The following is a 20,510-nucleotide window of genomic DNA, read 5'->3' on the forward strand; positions in this document are numbered from 1 at the left end:
CAAATCATTATGGATTGGGTCATTTCATCTTTTATTACAGGGGAGGGAATTTCCATATCTCCCTTATAGCCCCTCATGTGTCTGGAGATTTTTGTAGACAAGGAATTCTCAGCTGGGGCTCCTCCATAGCCTGCAGTCACCTCAGGGATGTCCTTACACCAGCACCAGCATGGGTCCCCCATGACCTACAGCTCCATCAGAGGGTGTTTCTCCGGCACAGAGCACCTCACCCCAAGGGTGAATCTGCAAGCGTGTTGCCCATAATGTCCCTTTCCACATGACTCCTTCATTTTGTCTCTCCAAATGCATCTCTTCACATTTCTCTTCAAGTGACTCCTTTCTGTGTGTCTTCTCATGTCTCCCTTCACATCTCCTTTTGGTGTGTCCTCACATGCACCCTCACCTGTCTCCTTTTGTTTTTCCTTTTGTGTCTCCTCAGGTGTCTCCTTGTGGGTCTCCAGTGCCTAAGAACTTCTACTCTCACTCAAATATGTCTGAGCAGAGGTGCCATGTGCTCCTCAGACAGGTTAGTTTTGGCGTCTGATAAGCTGCTTCCATCCATTGCTGAGCCACCTGGAGCCAGCTGTTGCTGGCACCAGCATCACCCCTGCTACTACCCAAACCTTGCCAGTTATTCCCAATACAGAGACCCATGTTTTACTCACCAAGATGACTGATCCAGATGTCTCACCTGCAAATTTTGGAGGATGCAGTTCTGCCCTTCTGATTCCACTCTGATCCCATCAGGGCTGCCAACACATTTTGTTCATCTACAACATTGCTGACTCACTGAACCACCACTAAATGTTGAAGTATATGAAGATAAAACCTTTCAAAACTGAACCTATTACAAATACCAAAATGAATTTGAAATATTCTTCCTTTTCTACCCAAATGATAGTGACTTACTATCAGAGAATATGACAGAGAATATGAACTAATAGAAAGTTATTCTTCCTTGTAACAACTGAGGAGCTGATCCACTATCTAATGGAATATTTCACCTCCCTTCCTCGTAAGAATGTCAATTTACAAACAAACGATTTGTCAGCATCTAAATTTGGTGGACATAGTCTGAGTTTAATGTGTTTTAATTAGGAAAAAAAGAACACATTCTATGGCACTACATACATATTAATTTGAAAAATGTAACTGTTGCTGAACAAAGACAAATAATAAGGGCTTTGCCTTTACCTCAGGCTTTTTACTGAAGGAAAAATTCTCATTGTTCCTTGTAGAGAAAGTAACTATTGTTTCATCTACCACCAAAGATCAATGAATAAATGGAGAAGTCAGTTTCAGTCATGTCAATGAGTACATACTTTATCATACTTACAGATTAATTACCAAAACTTAAACACATAGAAGATATTAAGGTAGTGTATATTTTCATTACAATTTCCATGTAGTGCAAATAAAATTAGCATGTAATTCTTCCTTACATCCAGAATTCTTAATAAATGATAATGAAAGGGAGAAAAGAATATAAAGAGTCTATATTTTGGTTTATTTCTTTTGTCTGTTACTTTATCTAACATATATTAGGAAGTTGAAAACCACAGTACTATCATTAGAAAGTAAAGCCTATGGGTTGCTACCAACAATATTCAGTTACACTTTATTGCCATGTAATGTACACTAATGTGAGATTTTTAAGGCTGTCAGTTTTGAGAAACTGTTCTTGCAAATTTTGTCCTTCATGTAAATTTAAAAATGAAACCTAATTATTTCCCAAAAGTATTCTTAACAAGAAAATATTTTCAATGAGGCAGAAAATGCTACATAATATGAGGAGTTTGGACTATGGAAGAATTTAAAAGTGTAATTTTTTCCAGTAAGAATAAAGACAGAGAGAAGGAAAGAGGGCTTTGTTATTATTAAAAATTAAAAAGGATTCTTTCAAATAATATTTAATCATCTGAGGAGAAATGTGATAATTTTCAGATAAACCACATATATTTAGTGAAAATAGAACAACAAAACCCAAATGACATTATAAGCACTATACTGTTCCCATTAGTTTCATTTACTCAGTTTCCTTATATTGAATTCACTGTACTTGTGTGGTATATATGATGCAGAATCAAACACAATGCATTCATTTTTACATTTGTGCATCAATTATCTGAATAAGGTGAATACCCAGAGAGGAAGTAGATGCTGTGAGAGGAAGGTATGTTGCTCCTTTGTCTTTAACAGATACTTTTGGTGGATCACTTTTCTAAATTTCTGATCTTCTAAACTCATTTTGGAGAGAAACAAATTGAAGGTATATCTTTTTTGGGGTGAGAAGCACTCTTGTGCTTCTACCCTGTATCTTTTACAGATGAGGACATGGTCATCAGGGGTTTTCCATAGGCTGAAGCTTTCTGAGAAGTGTTGCCAACACACAGATAAAAAGAAAGAACATTAATAGATACTGCATTTCTGTACCAGGCAATCTTATTAATAAGAAAGCTCTCTGGACACACTGATACAATGAGACCAGCAAAGGCAAAGCCCATAAAGAAATAAATGTTTTAAGTGGGAAAAGATAGTTCTGTGTGATGTAGATTCTATGCAGAAGAAATTTTCCAAGCATCTCCCTTTTATCTCAGTGTCAGCCTGGACCCTTTGCTGTTCTCTCACTTCCTTCAACATAGCTGTGGTTGCAAACAAAGCTACAATACCTTGCAAAAAGCCTTCTCAGCCTTCTTTCAACCCTGCAAATACACTGGTGCAACCTTGTCTGATGGTATGTCCCTACCCAACCCAAGCACACCATCTGCATCACTTTGCTGTGTTTTTCTGGATCTTTCTTTTGTCTAACAGGGTCAATGCAAATTTTTGATAGATGGAGTCTTGTATTTAGCTCTGAGATGTTGTAAACTTGCTGCTGTCTGAGATATTCAAAGAACAGCAATAGCCAGCTCAGCCCTTGGGAGGATTATTAGGCACCTAGAAATGCCTCAAGTAGTTGTACTTTTAGACATATAACTGCCCTGCCTTTTGGTGTATTTTATCAGGGTGATACTGAAGGTCCTCTGAAGCTGTGAGTGCATTATATTTTAAAATGCCATAAATACCACAATAAACTGACAATCCTAGCCATGGAAACTGCCCGTTACACCTATGAACAGGACTGGAAATACAGCCCCCTGTATGTATCATAGTTACTCAAAATCACATAAATTTTCCTGTGAAAATATATTCTGTTTATCAGACACAATAACCTCCACTTCAAGTATCACCCCAGACAGCAACCCCAACTACGCCAAACCAAGTAGTCCACAGTTAATCACACCCACATTGGACCAGCTGTATCCATGCTGCAAGTACTTTGCCTAATATCTTCTGTGCTGCATGTGGCACACATGTAGCTCCTATGACATAAATGGAAAAATAGGTTTGGTGAATTGTTTTATTACAGTCTGACATCAGCACCATTATACCGTGGCCTGAACTGGCATTGTCTGGGCTGTGCCATGGGGAAACATGAAAAGTCTGGGGCTGGTGGGCTGTGTTGGTTTGATAGAGTCGAATATGAAAGAGGCTCAGTTGTGCAGCCTGTAAGCAGTGTTACTTTGAGCTGTTCTTAGAGCCACACATAGGTTTTGCCTCTGCTGTTTCACTCAAAAGAGAGCCCAGGAGTAAAGTGATACATATAAAAAATACATGATGATGTCATCACATATAGTGAGGAAAATAAAAATTATATTATTTGACAATTTTACATTTGATTTTCTACTTATATTTATTCACAATAAAACTAAGAAAATTAGTATCACTATTATATAAGTTTAGAACAAATATTGGCAGGATTCTTTCAAGTAATAGCATAAATGAATGAAAGGAAAATTTGTTTAAAATCTAAGGGTTTTTTCCCTAGGGATAGATTACATTGACAGCATTTGCATTAAGTAAATGATTATGTTAAAACATGTACTTGAAAAATAACTGAATATAATTTGAAGTCTGGGTTACCATCACTAAAAATAACCATTGCTATTGTTTCTTGTTTTGAAAGAATGAATGAAGTGCCTACCACTGTTCTCCAAAATACAAAATGTCTTTAGGTAATCATTATTCAAAACCACGGGCCATTTTACACCTCTGCTACATACTTCATATATGGACTGAAGCCACATGGAAATGTCTACTAAGTCCTCACAGAGGATGGGAAAAGAACCGGTTCTAAAAGCTGCCTCATCCCCTGGGAGAGGTGCCCAGTGCCAGGGGCTGGGACTAGTCCTGTGCCCCTCAGCTACCCTGCTCCTGGCTGGGGTGGTAGAATGGGATGGCCCTGGCTGCCGAGTCCTGCCCTGACCAGCCCTGGGGAACCCCACCACTCCTGACACCTAGGAGCCACCAGCTCTCAGGGGCACCCTGAGAGTCCAGTGTGACCCTGGGGGCTCAGATCTTCCTCTGCAATATATATCTGTAATACTTATAAACTCTCGGGGCTGCCGTGAGAATTAATTAATTAGTCTTCACAAAGTGCTTTGAGGACTTTAGATGAAAACTACTATGTACAGCCTCATTCCTCAGGCTGCTGCTGATTATTCTAGTTTTGTAGTCGTGTTCCTGTCTGATAGTCATGCACATGCTTTGTATTACTCTTACTTCATGCTCTTGGTTTCATAATAAAACAAAGAGTCTCATGTGCTCAGGCCATCCAGCTGTGAATGAGAGGGACGCTGCGCTAGAACAATGAAAACATATTGTGGCACTGGAGAAGAAATGGTATCTCCTCACAGACAGCAGAAGTAATGGAGGGAGAGTTTTAGCAGCCTAAGGTGCAATTCAGGTCTGCTTGTATTGCAAAAATTGGGATTGAGCCACTTCCACACACTCTTTTTCTTTTTTTTTTTTTTTTTTTTTAAAGAAAATGACAACTATTGACACTCAGAATTTCTCTCACTTAAAAAAAGAAAAACTTCAATAAATTACTGTGATTGTGCCACAGATATTATAATTTTGTCTTGATATGTATCTGTATAGTGCTGCCTGAGTTAAAATCTGAAACTGGAATGTGAATGGCAAAAATTGTTTTGCACTATAGGTTGTCAATGGAAAGACAAAGGAAGAGGTGAGTGAAGGAGCCTGATTTCATTTCAGTGTAAATGAATGAGGTTCCTATACCAACAAAACCACTAAAAAAATGAAAACTAAACCAGGCATAAATCCAGAAAATGGTCTTGTTAAATCAAAGCTTTTTATTCAGTAAAGATGATTTAGCTCCATCCCAGTTCAGTGATGAGGTAAAATTTAATTACCATTTAAGTGGTGTTTCATGCTCCAAAATCAGTGTTTGGTTCTGGGTGCTACTGCACACCTTGCCTCGAAGTGTCTACCAAGATTGCAAAAAAATGGATGTCAAATATCCTCCATTCTTTCATGTTGATAAATACTTTTATTCAGGTTCTTGGCAGGAGGACAGGGTCAACAATATGCCTGCCTTCACCACAGCCACATTCTTTTCAGACTGTCAGCCTCCAGACCTGCCAGATGTTCCCTTCCATAAGCAATAAACTTATACAAAAAGGTTATTAAAAACACCTAAGTTTCTTTTAATGTATATGTTTTGCTCTTCCTCATGTATCATTATTTTTTTTTATAGCAGGATTTTTTTCCAGTTTCTATTTTCTTCACATAATAGCTTAAGAATTTATTCATTAATGCTTAAAATCTATTTCACATTAAATTAATACATAACTTTAAAAAAAATATTATTATTTGGATTATTAAAGGTAATTCAATTTTTAGCTAAATGATTGAAAATGCACATGGTGCACTGCCACAGCCTGTGTCTACTCCTATTACCATGCTAAACTCAATTGTTAGGATAATTAGGTTAATATGCATTTATTGATCTCTTTTTAATGAGAAGAAAATAACTTTTCATAATCTTGTTCTTTGATAGACTGTCTGGAATATTTCTGGGTTTGTTACATCTGTAAAAGTAAAATTAAGCCGAACTTACAATCATTCTGTAGAAGAAATATAAAATAGTACTATTTCCAAGCTGGATAAAACCATGAGAATGGCTGTCATGAAGAGGTACAGGAGTAGGAAGGCATTCATTGAGTTCACCATGATTTATAATCAATATTAACTACATAATATACTGGGAAGCACAATACTCACAGAAAAGGCATGGTTGGTGTTGGGTTTTTATCCTATGAAGGTCATAATAAGATGGGTGAAATGACAAGAAAAATTGATGGAAGATAGTTTAAACTACAATGGAAAAAAAATATGTTATGATGAAGAATTCCCTCCAGAAATCTTGCAAAAGGACTGACCTCTGCTGTAAATTTGCTTGAGAACTAGAATGGAAAGTTTAAATGAGATCTTTAGTGATTTCTGGCCTCACTGAAAGCTGGAAAATGACAATTATTCAATTTAAGAGTCTCTCTGTCTCAGAAAGGTAGAAAAAAGTCTGACTCGATGACTCGACAGACTAATGCTACAGCCTGTATATACCCTTGCTTCTGAGAACTGGTGTTCTAAACACCGCTAATCATGTCAACACATTTGTTTGTTCTGTCAAGTAGTGGAAGGCTTTGTGAATTGATCTTGATTTCAGTTGAAGGGGGAAAGAGGAAGAAATGTTGATAAAATTCCCTAAGGAATTTCCAGGTAGATGTATGTAAGTAATTTCACCAAGTAAAATTCCCATAGAAGCTTTAAAGTGCCTTAATGTTTCCCCTAATTTTGCTAGCCTTTTTTAATGATCCCCTGTAGATTTCTTTTTGGATAAATTTTGAAATACTCTAGGCCAAGGAAGGACCAGTACTATGAACTACCAACTTATATTTCTCAGCAAGGCAAGGAAGCTAACAATTCTACAAATTCTCTTTTTTATTACCTTCTTTATTAATTCTACATAAGGAGTTGTTTTCTGTACACAGTTGCATCTCTTAAGTAAATACCACCATAAGGAACATTTTTGTGTCATTCGTAATGAAGTGTTCAATGCAAATTAGGGAAATATAGTCATCCTAGTCACTCAGAAGATGTAACACTAAAAATGGTGGAAGTGTCCTTGTGTGAAGATTAAACTAAAAAATAATGCCTGTTTGTTTCTAATTTCCAGGTAATGATTTTATCACAACGTAAAGGTAAGTTTCATGAAGTCCAGGTTCACAGAGATAGGGCTGTTGGTACAAGTACTCCCTTCCTCTTCTAATCAACAAGCCCCCTCATTATATTTTATCCTTGTTTCAGAACAGGTTAGTTGCTGATATAAAGACTTGTTCCTGCTTCCTGCCTTCTAGCCTTCAAATTTTAAAGCAGCATTAGTAGTATTGCCTTTTCCTGCCATTCCCAAGGCAGCAATCTGGCTTCCGTTATTATCTGAAATGAAGGTAGATTGAAGACACAGACAGAAACATGAATTGTCACAGTTAGATTAATAAATTTGATTTCTAAAGCCCAATCCCAAATGCTTAAAATAAAATACCAGAAATGCTCTGAGGTACTGCCTGCTCCTTTGCTAACATTCATTTTAAAGTTAATGTCTGGAAGCAGTTTCCCAAGACTTACCAAATAATTTTGTGCTGGAAAGGTAGCACTGTTACTGAATGATGATTAACAAGAAATAACTATCAATAATAACTAGGAATTGTAAACAACCCTATCCAATTTTAGCACCGAATTCAGATACTTTGCAGAGATACCCTCGAGGCAGATTCCCATAAGCACCAATTCATAAAAGCGATAGAAGGCGGTGTGCTCATTCCTACTAGAAGGAAAGGTACAAACCTGTAGGCACCATGGCAGTGAAACACAATTTAACAGCCACTCATCTCAAATTCAAGCATGTCTACTGCTTACATTTCCCAGTCCAACCGCCTTTAGCAGCTGCTCACATTACATAGTTCATCTCATTGCAGCCTCCCTCTCTTTTGCTTTCCTGATTTCACTTACATTGCCCACCTGCACTTAGTGTAGAAATGGAGACATTCTGAAAAGCAGGGGAGGGCAAATATTACAAATAATCTTTGACAGGTGTGAAATAATTCTCATTCAGCGTTAATTTATTCAACTGTTTTTGCAAATTGAAAAATGTTGTATTTGAAAAACAAATCTTTTTTCCATTGTTATGCTTTCAAATTTGAATATGAAAATACCAATCCATTTCTTTGGGGATTTTTCTTTTCCTATTTGCTTTTTTAGTAAATCTTTTCATAGATTCAAATTAAACCAGAAAATGAATGAACAATAAGAACAACAAAAAAATCCACAAAAATTAACAAAATAAACTGAAACTCTGGAAAATTATCCCTTCACAATTTTGTAGCAACTCATCCTCATATAAATTGAATGCAGCCCTACATCATCCAAAATGGGGATTATGGAAGCCATCAAATATCAGAAGCATGCCAATTATTCAAGTGTCCCATTTTCTGCTTGGACAACAGATTCAAGAAAAGAAAAATCACTCAAGTTAAATACAATGGGCACAGATATACAGGATGCTTTCTTCTCTTTGGTACAAAAGATTTAGCAACATTTCAAGCATTTTATCTTTAAACTCAGTTCAAGAAAATTCTAAACCAGAATATTTTCCATGTGTTTAATCACTTTCCACTGCATTTTCTGTATTCATATTTATATATCTAAAATACCTAGAAAGTTTGTTTTGAAAGTTTGCTAAAAGCCATCCTTGCTATCAAAGGAAACAGATTTGAGCTTGAACACTATTTTAATTTCCATCTGTTCTATGACACTGAAAATATTTCAGAATGCATTTGGCATAAAACATCGCAACCAGTATTCTGCAACGCCCTTTATGCAAAGTAAATATGCTAGCAATCCAGCAATAAAGTGGCATGCAACATCTTTCTGTGTTCCCGTACAGTACATAGCCCAGCTCGCTCTCCCTCTCTCTCAAAAAAAAAAAAAAAAAAAAAAAATTCAACATCTGGTAGAAATGAACTGTATAATTTTACTGTTTCAAAGATTCTCATTTTGCCAAAACAAACATCCTTTTTATGTAAGAACAACTTTTTTAAATCTCAAATTTTACACATACAACAATATCGATACATATTGTAGGATTTCAACTAGAATGTACAAGGCAAGATCAGCAGGTGGAAATGAGAACATTCCTAAGATCCATTTCTCCATGTTAAATCCCCACACAACACAGCACACTTAAAATACTCATATTGTCACTTTTTTCCATTAGGAGCTATAAACGTCTAAAAGGATCTTTTATTTTACTACTTTGCTAAGCAGCCTTTTTAAATGACAATTTGTATCCACCATACTCTCATTCTTAGAGTTCACATAAGACAGGATTTCCTTTGACTAAGTTCTAAAAAATGTGTCCTGCTTGCCCCTTAGAATTTTATAGTGTTTACTTCTTTGTGATACTTATTATACCTTCTGACCCAAATCTGAAAGATTAAGTTCCCTTAGGAAAAAGGAATCCTAAAGTTTTGATAAGAAAGACACAGTCAGAACAAAGCTCCTGCTGCAAAGAAGTTAACCTCTTGGCAGGGCTTAATATAATTCTTCTTAGACTTCAGGTTGATAGCAAGACGTTGTTTCATGCCCTACAATATTGTCTGCTAGCAGAGGTCATGTGTCATGCAGATATACTTCCTTGTATTGAGTGGCCTTTTAATTGTCTGTCAGTTCTGTCTGGGGTCCTGCCTGTGTACACTCCAAATGCAAATATGAAAAGCATGAAAGGTGGAGCAGAGCCCGTGCTTTCATCTGTGTATCATTTTTCAGACTAACTGAAGCCAGCCTGTCATTATATTACGGCCCATGCATTAGGCACTCTTGTTTCACAGTAGCACAAATCATAGTGGGAATAGGGGCCAATCTGTCAAGCAAGGCTTCCAGGCAAATTCTTGTTCAGCACAATGGGAAATGGTACGAAATTCCTTTCTTCAACCTCTCAGTAAGAAAGGTTGCAGGACCTCTACCGATGCTGACAGTTTGCCTGAATATGATGCCCTGATGACTCATACCATGGTCACAATGTCTCAGGGATAACCTCTAAGATTTTTCTGTTTCCTTGAGTAAAGGGCTTTGCTTTTTGGCATTTTGCAACACTGAACTCACAAGTATAAATTGCTTTTGCATCACTTCCCTCTTTACAAAAACATCCAATTGTCTCTCAGCCCATTGTGTTTTCAAATTGTCTCAATAGGATACGGCAAAAGATGATTTTTACATAGCTACATCAATCCATTAAATATGCAAAACCAAAGAGAAGTACAGCTCACTAAGGAGCACTACCTACCAAACATTAGAAATTACTGTTCTGAAATCAACATGAGGCTTTCCATGCACCCCATATAGCTGCACTCGCTATTATCAGCGGACCCGAGGTAAACACATGAAAGAGATGAATTAATTCTGAAGATGAACTTTGCTGCTGTTCTGCATATTTGCTACAGCAAGGCTGTGCCTCTAGGCATGGGACTAGCTCTTGTGTATGAAACACTACTCTGGGGTGGCCCTGTGTCTCAGAGAAATCCTCTAAGGAGGCTGGGGTTGTTTGTTGGTTGCAGAGGCCACCACCAATTATGAATCGTCTCATGTGTTTCTATGTCTAGTGCTTACCCTGCCTCATTTCTTACTTATGGTTCCACCTATACACATTCTCTCTAAAACATTCTGTTAGCATGGGTGTCTGGGGAAATGCTCTCAGGGCAACAGATCACGGTAGTCTGTGCCATTGCTGTCTGGCAGAGGAGACATCAGTCCATAAATATTCTCACTGATGTTGAACCTGGGTGTTTCAGAAGTTGGTCTCATATGGGTAGCATGTGATTGAATCCAAACCACAAAATGCCACTTCACCTCCTATAGGCAATTTTAAGCATTAATGAATAAGAAATAGCAGTGACATTAGCCTTTCACTTAAAAGCCTTGAGTTTGAATATGTTTTCTGGTGACATATGTTGAAATTAAAAGAAAATAAAACTCAGGAAGTTGTCACTTATGACCTTTGTCTGCCCTTTCAAAAAGTGATAAAGTAAGTGTGTGTATTTGGATTCCTCCTAATAATACACAGACCTCTGCCATGTGAACAACTGAATGATTTTTGTGGGTATAAATTGCTAACATGTGTGTTCACATACTCCACTATCTCTAATGAACAGTATTGTGTGATAAATATAAACACTTTTATAGCTACTGATGTGTAAATTTATATATATATGCAGTCAGTATTAGGCTGCATGATAATGAACAGTTGATTTGACAAATTGTTTGGAACAGGCATTCAGAAACCATTGTTTAATGAATTTCTGTGGGTTGAGCCACATGTCTCCTTTTTACTCAACTTGTTTCTAATAACTTACGTCTTTGGACTATGAATTCTGTACTTGGTTCATATCACTGAGAGGAGTCTCACTGTTGAACTAAAATGGAAACAGCAGGCCCAAGCTCTGCAGCCTTTTTTCTGCCAAATACCACAGTTATTTTAAAAGCATTTGCCAAACCACTTATGAAAATTTCCATACAGGAAAAACGGGATCCAGTAAAGTTGTAAATCACAAGGCAAATATTCTTCATTTGACAACTTTGGTCTTCTTGTGGTCTGTAAGAGAGCAATGAGTGGTTGAAAGAAGGCATGATGATTTGCCTTTTCATTGTTCAAATCAGTTCACTGGCAGTCAAAAATTTTCAGGAAGCCAACACTGATACATGTAGAAATTCTCTTCAAATGTAGGGAAAACTGTCAATTCAAGAACATTACCATGGCTTCCCTGGGTGTAACTCCAATTACAGTATCATCATAAATGGTTACTTCTTGGTAATAATTAATGTTTCTCCCTTCACCTACTAGCTGGCAAATTAATTCAGTCCACCACAGATAACTTTAAAGTAAAGAATGTAGGTAATTTAGCAGAACAATGAAAAGAAATTACTTCAGAGACCAAATCAACTAGCAGTAGCTTTTAATTTCCACAGATAACTATGTTTGCTTTTTTAGCCCACCAGTGAACTCAGTCTTGAATGACATATTTGGAGCACATCAACAATCTTCTTGAGTACAGCACTACTCCTAAAGAATAAACTTTCAGTATTCACTTACATATTTTGCTTCAGATGATAGCATTCTGATATAAACTGAAGATGACCATAATTTTCCTTAGAAAAGACAACCTTGCTATCAAACATCCACCTAGCAAATTCCTCATTGGAAAGTTCCCTTATCAAGATTGTATGCAACAGACAGAGCTGTTTTGAAATTCAATGGTTTTAAAAAAGCTTTACTTGCTGTGTGTTTTTTAGATGCAAGATTCAAACTGTCAGAGTTTTGTTATTGTTGATAAAGCTGGCCAGGGATTGATGCCCAGAGGGGGGTCTGAGTTGAAATTATGAGGCAATGCTTGAATTTAATTCTCTTGGTGGAACAAGCAAAGACAGCAGAGAATACAACACTGTTCCCATCATACTAATGGCTAATATCTGATGATTACTGGTTACTAAATTCCTTCATTTTCTAATTTATGCTCCGGTTTTCAGCAGAACTATATTTACTATTTTTCATTTAGGAATGTGACTAGTAAATATAGAATTACAACATCTAAATATCGTAAAATACCTTACTGTACTATGAGTAGAAATGGCTTCAACAGTGACTGTTACATTACTTTCAATAATTAGAAAAAAAATACATAAATATTTTTGAGAAATTCTTTATGCCTCTGCAAAGAGGGTGCATTAGATTCCCATTTCAAACTGACCACTGTACAGGTTGTGAAAAAATGTCCTTGCCTGTTGGTCTTGATAGAGGTACAAGAGAGAAACCTCGAAAAAGTCAACATAAATAAACTATGATTTGAGTTTTCTAAAGAAAAATATTCTATTTCTTGGAAATATGGAGCCTTAACATACTTTGGCATGTCAGCACACGTGCAGCATAAGGCAAGAAGTTAGTCTTCTTTTTATTTCAAATTTAGGCACATTCAAACTATATAGCATGTATTTGCACAAACTGACATTCCAAATTGCTCCCTACCATAAATGCACCTCAGAACCAGAACAATTGAAATGTTTTACATTAAATGCTGTAGTTCATTGCGGCCATTTCACAAGATTGTAATAATATTTTGGTATCTCTTCTGGGGGCATGACCCAAGTTCAAATACTATGACCTCAACATACAACTTGATGTGAGTTTCCTTGTCTCGGTTTATTTTCCTTCCACACTACAAATGAGTGTGATCGTGAATACTCACTGAAGGTTGCTGCTAAAATTATACTTTTGAAATGCTGTCTTTTACAGCATTTTCAACTTTCTATTAAATTAAAAAATTCCAGGCCAGTTTATGCTTTGCCAGTTCCACCCACACAGGGATGTAGGCAGAGCACTAAGAAAATCCCTTGCCTTTCCTCAGCTGTCTTTGAGATGAGGTGTGACATTACCAAGGGAGAAAGGGGAGGAAAAAAGGTTTTTTGCCATTGTGCTAGCAAAGTCCAGTTTGGCATATACACAAGAGGTAAGAGCAGCCATATAGTATCCCAATATATTCTGAGAGATTAAAAGCAGTTGCTGGCACTCTTAGACATGTCCAAGAGGAATTCCTTCCCCAAAGTAGGATCCATCCTCAACATCGCTTGTGTTAGTGTAACTTCAGCCAAAGCAAAGTTTTCATGACTGGCATAACACTTTAGTGTCTATTCCTACAGATCAGATTTCTGTTGCTTTTGGTACTGTATAAACATACATATAAATTCCTATACATAAATAATTCATATATGAAATAGAAAAGTCTATAGAACAGAAGGACTATGTAGGACAGAGTTCATGCAAAATATTCTTTGTTTTTTAAAGCTATGAAAAGCTAATGTTTTGAGGCAATAGTTTCACACTTTCCAAAGCAGGGAAAAACCAAAGTTGTTGATGTAAGCAGAAGTGATTTTAGAGCAACTGCACAGGTGTTTTTTTTCTATCTTACTGGACACTGTCATCTCAGTCTTACTGTTCATTTAGTTCACCCTATGGAATAATTTATCTTTGAAATTCATGTGAGAGTAAGTTTTTGAGGACTGAAATTCAAGCTGTGAGAGGGAGATGCAAGAATAAATACAGCACATGCACATGAGGCAAGAGCAGCCGTGCAATAACCCAATCCATTCTGACAGAGCCCAGAACAGTGCCTGGCACTCATAGGTGGTGGACAGTAGTGTTAAATGGGGATCCTGAGCCTGTGGCCATGAGTGGGGCTGGTCAGGGCTGTTAAGGCTTCTAGGTGTACTCAGGGACCCAACAAACAAATCTTTTGTGTTCTTCACGGTGGCAACTACGAGATTATTTACTTTCCTCCAAATAATCAAACACTAGGACCCAAGATGGTAAAAATCTAGCTATCAGTAAATTTTCAGTGGTTGACTTAATTCATGACACACATAAATTAGAGATGCTAATATAAACCACTGGATCAGAATTTTTACTTCATACGTATAAATAATTTTATACGCTCGATTTGTCTTAATTCATACTAATTTTATGTCATTTTCAAGAACGATAAATTTTATCAAAATCTCATGGATGAATCTCTAATAAAAGTAAAAAATCAAATATATAATAAAATAAAAGCCTGCTACCCATTAGTGTAGGATTTAATGTCCAATTTGCACTAGAATAGAGCTTGTACACTCAGCCAAAGATAACTGAGTGGAAATTATTTTCAAAATGTACATAGAAAAGGCTTGGTTTGTGGTTTAGTTTCTGCTAATTTGGCTGTGACTTGTTTATCTGTTTTCTCTACAAGGGGTTAGAAAGATAGAGGAATAAGATATAGAAAGTACTTCTTTTAGTAATTTCTAATCCCCTCTTCCTTTTCTGTACACAAACAATCTCTGTCACTAGAGTGGGACTGAATGCTAATCATGGTTGTGTTGTGACTATCCGTTATTAGGGAAGCATTTCTTAATTTTAAGGTAGGCTTCAAGCACAGAACAAGATTTGTGACATACTGAAATATGCTCTGAGTTTTAAATAGTTCTACAAAACTATATGTCAGTGATTAAAAAATGTTGGATTAACATATTGAAATTACAAGCAAGAAATATTTCATTAGAAACAAAATCCTTAATTGTTATGCTGTTTCTATAATCCAGAACTCTAGCTATCTCAGCTGCCTCTGAGCTGCACATTCTTTTTTATGATAAGGAATTCTGTCTTTTGTAGAATATAGAATAACTTACTCAGGTAATTAATTTCATAAATAAGCACATTTGTTGATTTCTACTATATTCATGTGAGGCAACTGTCTTCAAAAGAGAGCATGTACTCTTTCACTTCCTTAAACTTGATTTATTTCAATGCCCATAGGCAATGGAAAATTGGGTTTTTACAGATTTTTAAAGTACTATGTATTCCAACTGACTGATGGGAAATCATACAGCAAATTTTGTGGTGACTGGGCATACACACAGTGGAAAAGAAGTGAAATATTTTATCAAAATATGAAAGAAACTTTGTCATGCCCCTTGTTACTGTCTGATACCTGAATTTTTTTCTCATTTATTGGATGCTTTTGTAATGTATTTTCTACTACTCGTTACTGTCAGTAAAAGTAAATATTTTCTTATCATTTTAGCTATGACAACCTAAAATATCGTATCTTAAAGTCATAAACTATGGCATATAATAAAAATGATAAAAACAAATAAAACATTAAAATGCGTTGAGGAATAATTTATATTATTGGCTACTTTTTATAGGCCTTCCTTGTACTTACCATGCAGCTTGATTTGGTATCATCCTATGTCAATGCAGGCAGTACAGCCATGATCCTTCAGATTTCAGTGAATATAGCATTGAGAACTTTCAGCCACCAGTTCCACAATATTCAGAAGCATACCTTGTCCCTCACTTTGAAATTTTGTGTAGGATTGGTCCCATGTTCACATAATTCATAAAGGAATTAAAATAAAACTTCGCAGTGTCATATTAAAGGAATGACAGAAATTGTCAGGGCAGAGTCAGACAATTTAACTTTTACTACTACACCTGGTAAGCTTGTTATGGAAAGTGTAAATGGAGCCTTGGGCAGATGGATGATGGAACCTGGATGTCTTTTGTTTGCAACAAAAGTGAAAAGCTTTGCTTACATGTGAAGGCATCTGAACAATATAGCTCTAGTAAATTTATTTGATCGCTACTGCTTATAATTATTCTACCACATTACTATTAGGATGAAATAAGTACATTTATAATGTATAAGTTTAAGATTTATTATGTCAGACACTTTAACTAAATGCTTGGTGGCTGTCCTGGAGGGTCTTAGTACAGAGAAATTGAGCTAAATGTGGAAGATTATTTCCTTACAGAATGTTTTTATTTGCCATTTCAGTAATCTCACTTACCGTGTAGGCCACTTAACAAGTTACATTCATAAAACAGTTCCTATTTTTGGAAACTCATCACCAGCACCTTGTAAATCATAAGATTTAGCAAACTGTTAACATAAGAAAGCATCCAAAAATATAAAATTGTGCAAGTTGGTGTAAAAAAAACCCAAAACCATGAACTTGTAAAATGCAAATTGTGAAAGAGGGTAATCATGCTAAATAAACGGGGCCTTTTTACAAAGAGAAGGAGCTCAGAGCGGTAGTATGGAGAGGTATGATTTTAAAGCAGAAAGTCTTGTTGAACTAGGAGACATTTTCCTGTTCTTGTCTCTAACATATTTTTGTTCTCAAGCCATGTGAAACCCTATTAACATCGCTAATTTGAAAAATATGCTTTATTAAAGCTTAGGAAAGGCTTACCTTCCAAAAGTACCTTTACTGGAAGAATGATCTAGAAACTGTTCTGAAGTCCCTAAGTGACAAACAGTTTAGTATGCTCAGGAAGCAGTCTGTGAAAAAGGGCCATTGCATTTTGGCTCTAATCATCTTATTATAAACACTCTTGTTACACTATTCAAATGTTACTAACCATTGTGTTTGTCATCCCATTGTGATAAGGGCATTATTGCTGTACATATAATCATGCTTTTGTTTGCTTTAGGATTTTGAGGTTCTTATTTAAGTAAAAGTATTTATGAAGGTTACAATTTAAAGCACTGTACTACTGTTTCTTCAAACAACAGTAATCAGTGTATAGATTTAGCCCTAACAAAGGAAGACAACATTTTTCCTGTGCAAACATTCAGCCATGTTTTAACCTTGGCAATCGATACAGCATAGTAACAAAGCTGGTTTACAAAACTTGAGATTTAAGACAACAAATATTTACTGTAATTGCTTCAAACCTTTCTGTACACAACTGACAATTACAACTTTACTTTGATGTTTTACTAGCAGCATTTGAAACTTCATGCTTAAATAGTTACTCCGAAATGGAAAGATTGGTTTGTGTAACTTTATAGCAGACCATGCAAGCTATACAGTCTATTGTAAAAACTGCTTGTGTCATTAGGATTCTTTGTATTTCTTTGTATTCTTTAATTCTAATAAAATTTCACACCCCCTTTTGATAACATGGCTCTTAATCTAGCAAAGATCTTGAGTTAACTATGTGCTTAGCTTTAGCTATGCATGTAGTACTTCAGAGAAAAAAAACCTGCAGGGTGGAAGTTAAACATGTGCTTAAAAGGTTTTGCTGGGTCAGGGCCATATCTGCTAATCATGCAACCCTAAGGCTGCTAAGTGTCATTGAAGCCTGAGGAATTTCTTTCTATTTACACCAATAGGGGGTGGGTGTGGGGGTGGGTGTGTGTGTAATTATTGAGGTACAAATACTGTACACATTAAAAGGAGGATGTACTGTTTTTCTGCAATGTTCATGTCTTGTGTTCATACATGAGAATAATCCATTGTCACAGGATTAATGAGACTTCTATATGTGCATGTAGACACATATCACGGGAAAAGTGGTTTGTGTTAACACTTTACTAGTTTATTTTTCTAATCAGTTTGATCTTTATATCATGGATATTTTATACATGAAATCTCTGTATTTTTCATATGCTGTTATGTTGTCCCTGGATACAGGCATTACCGGAGTACCTGTATCTTTTGCTGTCAGCATTCATAAGCAGTGTCCTGCAATCATTAAATCCTGTAGTTACTTAAACAATGACTAAAACATTCAAAATAGATGTTGACTCCTGAACCAATTTTAAGTAGTTAAATAAATATCCCCAATAATTTTCAGTGCTTTCTGTATCACAACAGGATAAGTGAAGCTGTACAAACTTATTGAAAAGGTAATTATAAACCAGACTATTCATAATAAAATTTCACCTTTATATTTTTTCAAGATATTCACTCAAGATGAAAGTTACTTCCCAAAAATATGTTCTGCTAGGGCTTGACCCGTCAGCAAGCAGAAGCTCTTCAATGGTTTCACCGGCACAGGAATATACTAAAATGTCTTCCCTAGAGTTATCCTGTAAGATAAATTTTTATGAGTTTTACAGAGAAGTTGTTTCTTTCTTTGGGACTGAACAAGATGGGATTTGTGTGCTAAATGAGAAGTTTCTTTCCTTCTCTCTCCATTTGTAGGAAAAGCACACACACATCTAACTACAGATCGCCTGTCTAAAGGGGTTCAGCCAGAAAGGTGCTGAGTCCCTGTGGTCCTTGTTTAAGTTGGGTCAATGAGAATTACAGATTCTCCCTGGATCAAGCCCAGAGTGTAAGGAGGATTAGCAGCAACTTTTTCCAGAAGAAAGATGAAACTGATTCTCCTCCACTCTGAATGTTTGAAAGATTTACAGTAATGACACATGCCAGGCCTAAAAATCTATTCAAGTACCAGTAAATTCAGGTCTTTTTTGTGTGCTTTAAGAGTATCATGATATCAATTTCTCTTGGCAAGAAATACCTAATAGTAATCTTTTCCTGCATTCCATGAGAGTTATTAGTCAAGGTAATAGTTTATTTTTTTACCAGAAAAATAAACCATAATGCACTCAGGACTGCAGTTCACTAAACCATAATTCTACTTTGTTTGACTTACGAAGTGCTCTATATTTTGAAAAATTGTTCTGTAATGGATGAGGGATCTGTGAAAAGTTCTACCCCACATTAATTTGCTAGCTCTATTGGAATTGCCACTGAATGAGACCACCAAGAGTTATCTTCCACAACTGTGTTACTAAGGAGATAGCATAATGTATAAAAGAATTCACCCTGAAAACAACTTTAACTTCCTTGGCTAATCTTTGGTTACAATGTGAAAGCAATGCTGAGTTAAAAATAAAGTCTTCTTTAGAGACTGTAGATCCTCCAGTGAAGGGAAATCTGTAATGTGATACATAAGAAAGAGCTGTAACAGGTTAATAAAAAGAAAATAAATGTTAATAGAAGTTACGTTTACGAAAGAGATACATAATATATAAGCTGTGTTATATAAAGTACATGGCATTCAAAACTTTCCTTTTTCTACCTTAATAATTATGGCATAGACATTAAATTAATTCAGTTTTCATAATAATTCAGTAATAAAAGGTCAAAGGAAAAGAGAGATGTGTATGTATGGCATGTAGGTATATAACGTATACCAAAAAGCATATATTCCAATGTCAAATACATTGCTTAGGAATGTAACTGAATGCCCTTTTTTCATTTATCAGGAGAAGAGTTCTTCATTTTTGTCCACTTAAATATTGCATCACTATATAAATACTCTTTATTTCCAAAATCTAAGGAAATAACATATATTTATACATATATAAATATATATATATGTATTAGTCTACAGAGTACAGAACCAAACACTCTGGGTCTATGTCTTTAAATGACTCTGAATAAATTCATCCTTAAGAAAACTCATTGTTTCATAGATAGAACAGATAAGATGTGGTTGGAAACACAACAGCAGAGTTTGTTGGGTTTTTTTCTCTGAAAAACAATTTTATTTGCTGAAGACACTGCTGTAAATCTTAAGAACATCCATGGTAAATGGCAGTAACAATACAATAGTCTTTAACACATCAGCCAAGAGACAGCAAGACACAAACAGTAATGAAAATAACACGATATATGCAGCTTTATCATCATCTATTACATATGCAATATTTACCATGGCCCTCCCCACAAAACAACAATACTATTTAATGAATGCTCTGAGAAGTTTTGTGTTTGTTTTTTTTAATCTGGATTATTTTTCTACCCACTATAGTTTTTGTTGACATATGCTGTTACTTTCACAATAGCTGTTTCTCAGTAATTTTGCATATGTATAAACACTTAGTTACCAAATTATAATGTTCTGATGCAAAAGGGGATCAGGAATTCCAATGGCTAAACATTTTCTAACAAATAATTTAGATCATTCTAAATATTTACTATTATCATGCTTTGAGAGCATTAAGTGGTCCATGTCCTGTTAAGAAGCAAGGAAATCTTCCTTTCCCTTTCATAGCAAAATTCCATGTTCCACTGTAGTGGTTAATGAATTGTATCAAGTTTTTTACTTGCTAGTTCTCAGACATTCTGTTACTGATCTAGAATTGAGTTTCTTATGCCCTTAATTGCTCTTAGATAGATAACTTGGTATGACTTCAAGTAGAACAGAAAACAGAAAAAAGGAT

This window comes from Falco rusticolus, chromosome 3 (assembly GCF_015220075.1).
Source record: "Falco rusticolus isolate bFalRus1 chromosome 3, bFalRus1.pri, whole genome shotgun sequence".
In the NCBI taxonomy this organism is placed as follows: Eukaryota; Metazoa; Chordata; class Aves; order Falconiformes; family Falconidae; genus Falco; species Falco rusticolus.